Below are 10876 nucleotides of genomic sequence, written 5' to 3' on the forward strand. Positions count from 1 at the left end.
GAAAAGTGTGCGTGTCTACACAAACCGACAATATTAAAGAATATACTGATGACCCCGAAAAAATGTACCCCTCTGTTTCAATCTATATCAATCTATTTAATTGGGCATGATATTTAAAAAAGAATAAAGATTTTTTAAATTTATGATTTAAAATAAGTCTTAAATATTTATGTGGCTGTAAATTATTTTAATAAAATGAATTTTGTTTTCAAATTAAAAAAGAGATTATTCATTTTAGCACTGACTATAAAGGAAATATGCTCATATAAATTGAAACAGAGGGAGTATGCAGCTATGAACACAGACAAAAAAGTGCCGATTTTATTTTAAAATATATTAGTGGACCCCGATATTGTAATACTCCCAACGGTTGAAAATAAGTGTCAATTTAGACTTTAGCACACCCTTTAAGAAAATATTAACTCATAAGAAAAATAATATTTTGACTAAACCTCTAATTAAATAAGTATTCAGATTTGGTCACTTAGCATTTAATAAGAACAGTCTGAAAAAGTAAAGTTAATTCCTTCTTAATTATGTAAGCGGATAACTTTTTTTCGATAAAAATAAAAAAGGAACAAAATTTACTACCTAACATATAATATTACGCTATGTAGCCATATATTCGATTTATACAATATTATACCTAGAGAAAATACTATGCATAATGTATCAACTTTGTATAAGAAAATGCACTAAATTAGATAACAAACTTAGTATGATCAAATAAAAGAGCTAAGTGAACGCGAATATTTATATAAATTATAATAAATTTTATAACATAAATATACCATGAATATGTATGTGTAAAATTTATATATAATGATTATAAAATATATACAAGAAATATATAACAAATTTATTTATACAAGAAATATACTACATGTATATAAGTGATAAGTTTATTTATGCAAGAAATATTATAACTATATGTTTTGAGTTTCTATATAGGATCGTCATTAGTCACTCAATTTATAAAGATATTCAAAAAAAAAAAAAAAACAAAGGTGAGCCCCACTCTTCTTTAATAGTAAAAAAATTATTAAGAAAATTTAAGGTGGGGCCCAATCTTCTATAATAGTAGGAATGAAAAAAAAAAGACAAATTTAAGGTGGGACCCACTCTTCTCTGATAGTAGAGATTAAAAAATTAAAGTGGGATCCGCGTGAAGAATTAGGAGATGATTGCAAAATATATATATATAAGGTGGGGTCCACATGAAGAAGTAAGAGACAATTATAATAGAAAAAAATATGATATTTAAATAATGATAATAAGTTCAGAAAATGGTAAGGTATGCTTAGAAAAAAATGTAAAGAAGAGAAGTTCGGGAAAAAAGAATTAACGATTTAAATTGAAAACAAAAACTGCTAAAAAAGTCATAAAACCAAAAAGATTTAAAACTTATACCTTTGGGTATAAGTTTAGACACATACGTTTCATACTAATAATGAGGAATAACATCAAGAAGATGAAATATAAACAGTGAAATAACATCAAGAAGATGAAATATAAATAGTCTTCTATAATAGTAAATTAAAAAAAAAAGGTGGACTCACTCTTCCATAATAGTAGAGATAAAAAAATTAATGTGAGGTCCACGTGAAGAATTAGGAGATAATTACAAAAAAAAAGTGAGGTCCACGTGGAGAAGAAAAAAAAAGGACATTTAAATAATAATAATAAATTCAGAAAATGGGAAAGGTACACTTAGAGAAAATTTAAAGAGGAGAAATTTAGGAAAAAAGAAATAACGATTTAAATTGACTACAAAAACCGCTAAAGAAGTCATAAAGCTAAAAGATTTAAAACTTATACCTTTGGGTATAACTTTAGACATATACGTCTCACACAAATAATGAGGAATAACATCGAGAAGATGAAATATAAACGGTCAAGAAACGTATACACATATTTTCTTAAAATGATGAAGTTGACCTATACTTAAAAATTTAAAACTACAGCAGATGCTAACACATGAAAGCGATTTTCAGTGTTGTTGAGTAGAAAGAGATGATGGCATGAAACTCGGTAGGAGAAGGTGTATTTCAAATCTTTCAATTGGAGAACCAAACCAGGAAAGTCATATTAGGAGAAACGGACTAAGTAAAATAATTTATTGATATTTTTAATTAATTGAATTATAATACTTTCTGTAATAAAAATTTCATAATTATATTACTAAAAGGTACTCTCTCTGTCATAATTTATGTGACATAATTTGACTAGGCACGGAGTTTAAAAAAAAAGATCTTTGAAACTTATAGTCTAAAACAAGTCATAAATATTTATGTGAATTTAAATTATTTCATTAAAGATAAAAGAAAAAAATTCAAGTTAAATGATTTTTAAATATAAAAATATATTATTTTTTTAAATAATGTAAAAAAATATGATCTTATTTTTTGTGTTGCATGGGCTTCCATCATTTGGTTATTCTATATAAGGAGAATGTTGGTACTACCTTGCAGAACAAGAAATGATTTTAAGTAGCAAATACAAAAATATAGCGTTGTGGTCCCGATTTAAAATAAATTATCAATACTTTTGCACAAACAGACAAAAAGTGTCCTTTTGTTTTATTTTGAAATGCTAAAGAATATACCGATGGCCACAAAAATATCTTCTGCAAAACAACAAAAGATATACCGTCTGTGAATTATTGGAAAAAAAAGATAGAAAGGCGAAAAGGGAGGGGGGGGGGGGGGGGGGCACAACTCCCCAGGTAACAACCAATCAGCCCAGCTCTGGTGAGTATTTCTTGTTAGTCCCTCCTTTGCATATTAATTGATTATGTTACTAAAAATATATATCTTAAATTACTTATTTATTAAACATAATTGAGATAAAATTAAATTTTTCCATCTTACTCTTAGGATGTGTTTGGTACCATCACATTCCCCCACCCCCATGTGGACCCGTAGCACACCCCACCTCATCCTATCCATTTTTTTAAGTGAATTTTCTATACCATCACATCTCTCCACCTCAGCTCCCAAGTGGACATCACCACCCCCCTGCACAAAAAAAAAGATTTTAAAAGTTACTTTTTTTGAATTTTTACACTAGCCCTTCCCCCCTTTACAATAAAATTTTAATTTTTAATCACACAAACTTTCAATTTTCATAATTTTTTTATAAAGATAAAATTAAATATGGAATAGAAAATTCGGAAGGGAGTAGGGGGTGGTGTAGAGAATAAAAAAAAAAAAAAAAACTTTTCAACACTTTTAAAAAAAAATTAAAGAATAATTTCAGAGACCTCTCTCCAAATTTCTCTTCGTTTCACTCACCTCCCCTTTGATTTACGTTATTACGTGCGCTTACATCCCTTATTTTAGTTTTGTTGTAACAATTCTTTTAACCTACAACAACAAAAACAACAACAACAACCCAGTGAAATCCCACAACGTGGGGTCTGGAGAGGGTAGAAAGTACGCATACCTTACTCATGATTGTTTTTGAAAGACCCCATTATCATTAAAATAAAAAATTACTCACAATAAACGAAATTTGCCCTTACTAATAAATTTGTAAAGATGCTCTTCAGCAAATTCCCTTGAAATAAAAACACCACAAATATGCTAGATTTTAAATTTGAATTTAGTGAAAGGAAAATTTATGCTTACATCTCCAAGTTTTTACATGTGTACATCAACTATAAGATAAGCTTCACCGGATATTGAACCATACTCTGTAATTCATTACAAAATTCAAATAAAATACCCTAAATATTCCTACAAACATATGGTAAAAATGCATATTCATGGTGCCCTTTTTCTCTGCACAACAAACATCCGAAGTAATTTGCTGCATTTTTCAAATCACTACCTGCGCTTTTCATTTATTCGATTAATAATTTCTAAAATTATAAGCTGTTATTAAAGAACCAGACGACGTGGATTTGGAAACCGAATTGTCAACCGAACCTCTATACCAATTATTCATCTTTTAATTCCTACCCTCTTTGGCTGTTTCGAACAGAACATTCATTTTGTTCGACTTTTGCCTTAAAATTGAAACTTTATTTTCTTTATAATCTATGTCATGCTGTAATTAATGCAAGGCAATGCATTTATCTCTATCTCTAAATTTTTGAGCTTGCTTTGATTCTCTTGCACATGAAACTCTAAAACTGAAGCCATTGAGAAAACGAGAAAGAGGGTAAAGAACGTGGAATAAATATTAGAAGAGAAAATAAGTGAGAGCTTTGAGTAAAAGGGATTTCCTTTTTATTTTAAAAGAACTTGTAGCAGAGAAGATATTCCAAAATAAATAATTAATTAAAAGGGTTTAATATTAAAAAAGTAAACTAGTCAACTATAGTTTTTATATTAATAATAAATATGTTAAAAGAATTGTTACAAAAAAATAAAAATAAAATAAGAGAGGTTAGTGTGATATCTTAAACTAAAGGGAAGGCAAGTCAAATGAAGGAAAAGTTTGATGAGGTCTCTGAAATTATCCTAAAAAATATTTTTTTTGGAGGGGGTGGTGTGGTGAAAAATAAAGAAGAAACTTTTAAAACTTTTTTAAGAAAAAAGAAAAAAAAAATTGGGGGAGGGGAGGGGGCAGTGGAGGGAGGGGGCTGGAGGCAGGGAGGGGTGCAGTGATGAGTGGGGGGTGGTGCACGGGTTGCGGGAGTAGTTGTGGTTTGGTAGTTGGAAGTTGGAAGTTGGTGAAATGTCACTTGTGGACTTGTTTTTCCTACTTTGATTAAGAAAGTCATTTTCTTCATTTTTAATAATTTTTTTCTTAAGTAAAATATTTTCTAAAATTTTTTATCAAATGAATATGAGAAAATTGGAACATACCAAACACATCTTTTGTATTAAATGTTCTTGAAAATAATCAATATTAATTAAAATATCTTTATTAGAAAGAAATAAGGATAAGACAGTAAAATATAAGGAGAAGTAATGAAATAATATTGGACGGGGGAGTACTAATATTACCATAATATAATAATTATAGTACTACTATTACTGGTGTACGTAGTTGATATTGCTCCCAAGACTATAAAACAAAAAATCATAGGTAGGAAAATATAATTACTGTATTTGTCTTTATCCGACTCCCGAAGACTATAAAGCTCTCCATTTTCCATACACTCTACTCCTTACTACAACCTACTGAAATGGCGGACAACACTCCTCCTCCTTCTTCCACTGACACACCTGCTCCTTCTTCCATTGACGCTCCTCCTCCTCCTCCTCCTCCTTCTTCCATTGACACACCTCCTCCATCTTCCGAGGCTCCTCCTCCTCCTCCTTCTTCCGCTGACGCACCTCCTCCTCCTCCTCCTCCTTCTTCCACTGACCCACCTCCTCCTCCTCCACAAAGGATTGTTCCTTATCGTTCTGCCATTGATGCTCCTCGTCCTAGTTCTTTCGTTCCACCAAGGATTGAACTTCCTCCCGTTGGTCCTTACGTTCCTCCTGTCCCTCCCTATGTTCCTCCACCCTATGGTCCGGTGAGGCCCACTGCAGAACAGTTCTTTTGGCCGATATTTGCAGCTTGTTTTGTCATTGGTGTTTGTATTTATGCTTTGTTTACGCATGTGTTTGGAAAATATGGGGCTTTTTTTTTTTGGTATAGTTATTGGTATTATTGTGATTGCGATGCTCATTAAAATTTATCTAAGCATACGGGCCTATTTTGCCGCAGATCCAGCTCCAGAGCCAGCCCGGGATTAGTTCATTTGTCATTGTTATTTTCGGTAGCATATTTCTTAAAGCATCGGTAAATGATGAGAAGGTTCCAGGTGGAGTTGAGTTGGTTTAGGGATATGTTGCAGATCTGCTACTTGGAGGAAAATGGAAGAATTAGCAGTAGTAGTAGTTTATAAATCCATGTATAATAACAAGTTTATGTTCAAGTAGCATGCAGTAATAGTTACGTTATGTAGTAGTGATTGAATCAGAAATGCTAATGAAAAGTCTTTCCATCTTTTAATTTGTCTTTCTCTTTTAGCCCTACTTTGGCTTCCTCTTCTGGATATGTTGTTCTTGAAGTATAGCATTGGGTATTTTTTTTTTTTGGAAAACAAATGTGGGTATTTTGTTATCAGTGTAATGTGGTTGAAATGCTATCTAGTTCCCCGCACCCCCCCCCCCCCCCCCCCTCTTTTTTCTTTGTTTCTAGTGAAAGTTTCTGGGATATGTGTGGTTGAAAACCTAAATTTAGTGTTTTCTTGAAGTATAGTATGTGGGTATTTTGTTACCAGTGCAGTGTAGTGGATTTGAATGTGGTTGAAATGCTATCTGGGATTAGTTTTCCCACTATTTTTTTGTGCTTCTAGTAGTGTTTGGTGTTTTCTTCACGCATAGCATGTTTTATTTTTTATTTTTGCAAAATAAATGTGGGCATTTTGTTGTCAGTGTAATGTGGTTGAAATGCTATCTGGTTTCCCCCCCCCCCCCCCCCCCCCCCCCTCTTTTTTGTGCTTCTAGTGAAAGCTTCTAATTACTATATAGTATAATGTAAATCTGATGGTTTTCTTTTTAAGTTTGCTAGCATAAAATTACTAATTGTATAATATAATTTTCCTAATTTCACATGCTTCTTTCACTTGTCTGTCTAGAACTATGTTCACTGTATACAAGCTTGATTAATTTAGGTGCTCGTTTCTCTGTTATAACTTATATGTTGAATCGGAAATGCTAATCAAAACTCTTTCCATCTTTTAATTTGTCTTTCTCTTTAAGCAGTACTTGGCTTCCTCTCCTTAGAAGTGATGTTTTTAATTTTGAATACCAATACTCAGTATGAAGACTGTATTTGTATTGCAGGGTCGTCTCTCTTAGCTCATGCTCTAGAAAATAGTATTTATCTCTGGCTCGTTTCATCGAGCTGTTCTACTTTTTTTTTTCTTCCGGCAAAGAACTGTTCTACTTTGGGATCAAAGATCTGAGAAATGTCAGGTAAAGACCTCATTGACATTATTTATCCTTACCAAATGTTTTCTTCATTTATCTGATTAATTAATAAGTTTCTGTTTACTGTTTTAAGGGCCTTCTTCGAGGGCAAAGAAGACCAACTACTGTTTATGATGAGCAAGGCCTTGTATTATTTGCTTTGCCTTTGGAGGATATATAAGGATGTTTGACGCACGCTATTATGAGATGCATGAAAATGAATTACTGGTTTGATAGGCATAGTATTTGTCAATTGCATCTTCAGCTTTCATTAATTTGTCGAAAGTTAACTCTTTGAAGGGACCAATTTGGAACTTTCTCTGTTGGTGAAGATGTATCTGATATTTACAGTGTTAAGTTCAGTAATGATGGGAGACTTGTGCTTTTGACAACTATGGATGGGCACATTCATGTGCTTGATTCGTTCTGTGGCATACTTGTGAGTTGTTTCCATCCTCAAGTTCCAAAAGCATTTGGAGTTGTTCAATAGTGTTGTGACTAAATAGGCTGTGCATTTACTCTGATATTTCCTGTAGTTATAAATGTATAATGTACAGCCTGTTTCAAGTCTTTCAATGCTGGAGACATCTTTCAGCCTGTTGATTGATTGACCAAACTTTGAATGTTTGTTGACTCGCATGTAATGAGTTCTCACTGGCAGAGCATCTGCATTTGCTTAAAAAATTTCCTCCTCTTTTCCTGCATTAAATTAAGATCACCTTTATCTTGTATCTTTCAGGCTAGGTTAGTACGTTAATGAGTCTCTTCACAAGTACATCCAACGAAAAAAAACCTAATCGAAGTGGTGGACTCAAAATAATAAAAAAAAATTGTGCTCAGTAGTTAGTGGTGAGATGATCTTAAGCCTCAACTAGGAAATCAGTTGAATCCTTCTAGAAGAACTTCATTGAGCTTAAGAGAGGAAGGACGAGAAAGAAGGAAGCTTATTCATTTATTTCTTCAGTTAGCAGCTTGTCTTTTGATTACGGAAGTAGTCTAACAGCAGCAACAATCACTTGATATATTATAACCTGTGAACTCGTTAAGCTGCTTAATCAGAAACCAATGAGTTAGGACAGAATCCAAATGCAGAAGGGTATATGGATATCGATTCCTTAGTCTCATAAATGCTTTAGATGAATAGGGTCAGTTTGTCTATAGCCTATTAGGCTCATTTTGTTTTTTCTTAACTTGATCCTCATATGCAAATCCTAATGAAATGAGGTGATGTTAGAGTTTTCTCATTGTACAGTTGTTTTTTTTCAAGCAAATTTATTTGTTTATGTCATTCCCCTCCCAAAAGAAAGAGAAGGTAAAATTCTAAATGCACCATGTTCCTTTGAATTATTTTGCAGGATCAGGTGATGGCAGTGTCTATGCTTGGAGTGTCCAGAGTGGCAAAGAAGTATGAACATAACCATATTCTGCTACTATCAAAAGCCTTATATTTGCATGTGATTAAAAGTGTATAGCTAGCTATATTTAATTATTTCTGAGGGAGACTCACGATCTGTAATCTTAGAGGAGGTTAATGGTGGTATTCTCTTGCAGGAAACTTTAGTTGTAAATAAGAAAAGGAGTCACTTCAGAAGGAAATATAATGCTTACGGACCAATTTTTTCTTTTTGCTAGTTTTAGGATCAGTCGAGCATCGTCTTCTTTCCTCACCCCCTCACTTCTGTATTGCTTCTCTTGCCTGTATGTGTTTGCAGCTTACAATCAGTAAGTCCACTTCTCTTGGTATCATGTCACACTTGCGAGAATGGGATGACAAATATGTTGTTAGAATTAATTTTTAAGTTGAATCACTTGTTAATCAGTGATAAATAGCTTGAGAGAGCAAAAATGATGTGAAAATAAGTGGAGATTCATACCTAATAGTATAAGGGAGAATGTATCTTAAAGATAGAATTGCAAAAATAAAAGAAGATTTCAAGCAGCTGTTTCCATACAGAAGCAGTGAAGCTTCTTAGTTAGAAGAGATCTTTGTATATTACTTAATTTTGCCTGTATTGACTAATCTAATTCTTCTATTTGAATCTCTTAGGTAGCCAGTTGGATGAGTACAGATACTGAACCACCTATGATCAAGTGGGCTCCGCGAAGCCTAATGTTTGTGACCAGCTCTTGTGAGCTTTCATTTTGGATCCCAGACTTGTCAAAATTGGCATATTTTGTGGGAAGAAAATAGAGGAATTTCATATTGTTGTCCATGTGTTGGGAAGTGATAGAACAAGGCCACCAAAACCTGTTGGATTGTGCCTCCTGAGCATTGTCTGCATGACGTTAAGGTTTTGGAGATCATAATGCATGTTCCTCAGAGTGCTTTCTGAAGTAGAACACGGGACGATCAGGTAATCAAATGTTCTTCATGTAGAGCTCAAAATTTCTTTTCTATGTCTAGTTTTCCACAAGGTATTGTTTTATGTTGAGACACTGCCATGTAGTGATGCCACTGGTTCCTACAGCTTAAATGCATTGTTGTCTGATAATCCATTCCTCTATTTCGGTCTTCTATACAGTGGTGTGGAGTTGACAGGTTTTGCCTTCAGTTGTGTTTATAGCATTAGGTGGTGCTCTGAAGATATATGCTAAATGCTTTGAGCCATAACAATACCTCCAAAATATGAACCAACTTGCTTGACAAGATATTGTTCGGTGCTATACATTGGCATTATGGATGACGTCTCTGTTCTTAGTATTTGTGATGAGTTTGTCATTATGGTCATGTATATTTGTCAGGACCCCTCTCTATCTCTTTCCTAACCCTGTCATTCTCTGAAACATGGTATTGCAGCCTATACGGATTTTTTGATGTCCATAGTTGGTGATTGAAATGATTGTATAATACTACAACAACATCGACATACCCTGTGTGGTCCCACAAGTGGGGTTAGGGGAGGGTAGAGGTGTACGCAGACCTTACCCCCCCCCCCCCCCCCCCCCCCTTTTCCTGTGTGAGGTAGAGAGGAAATGGTTGTATAATACTAGGGAAAATAAATGAAATCTGTTAAGAACACCTGCCCAGTTAATATAGCATGACAGGGCAAATGGTAAAGTCTTAAGGTGTTTCAGAAAATCTCTCAAGTTTGAGCAGTACTTTAGCCCGATCATGTTAACTTTATCTGGATGAAGGGTAGAACCCTTGACTCATCTAAGCAAGAAGCTTATGTGTCTATGTCACTGTAATCTGTGGTTTATAAAGCAAATTGTGGAGTCTAGATTCCATAGAAGATAGGACAGCTTTTGGTCAGTTTGTTCTTAAGCACTTAGCCATAATATGTCCGTGTTCTATTATCCAAGGTTGTAACCTAGTGATCAATGAAGTGGGGTAAGAGACATAAGGTCTTAGTTTCAAATCGCAGCAAAGGCAAAAAACACTAGGTGATTTCTTCACATTTAGCTAAGTCTTGGTGGGCAGAGTTAACCGGTACCCGGTGGAATAGTCGAAGAACGCACAAGCTAACCTGACACCACCGTCATCCATGTTGACACCCAATTTTGTCCCTCTTTTATTTAATTTACTCGGGTTTCTAAATTTACTGACGAGCTAAATACTTTATTTTTCACAATATTTTATTGCTACTACTATTAATATCACTACTTTTATTTTCAACATTATGAGCATTACTTTATCATAAATTTTAAATGTTCGTCATCGTTTCATTTTTTCCGGTTGGGAATCGTTAAATTAATTACGAGACAACACTTTGTAAAATCTTTATTTTTTACATATTGATTATTAATTGTCTTTACATAGTATATGTTGTACTAGTTATTAAATTAGAAGCCCAAAAATAATTAAATAGCGGAGGAAGGATCAACAATTCTCAACCAAATTAATGGCCCAAAATACAAACACAATATTTTCAACCCAACAGACCAGCCCATTGGATTAAACTTAAATCAGCCCACATTTTACCCGGTCCAGCCCAAACGAAATTGACCCGATCCGGCCC

General features: G+C 33.6%; 1 pseudogene; it reads left to right on the forward strand.

Moving 5' to 3' along the window:
• Positions 1-5137: 5137 nt before the first annotated feature.
• On the forward strand, positions 5138-9220 carry LOC132624650 (protein ANTHESIS POMOTING FACTOR 1-like; annotated as a pseudogene).
• Positions 9221-10876: the final 1656 nt, after the last annotated feature.

Source organism: Lycium barbarum, chromosome 12 (assembly GCF_019175385.1).
Source record: "Lycium barbarum isolate Lr01 chromosome 12, ASM1917538v2, whole genome shotgun sequence".
Taxonomy (NCBI): Eukaryota; Viridiplantae; Streptophyta; class Magnoliopsida; order Solanales; family Solanaceae; genus Lycium; species Lycium barbarum.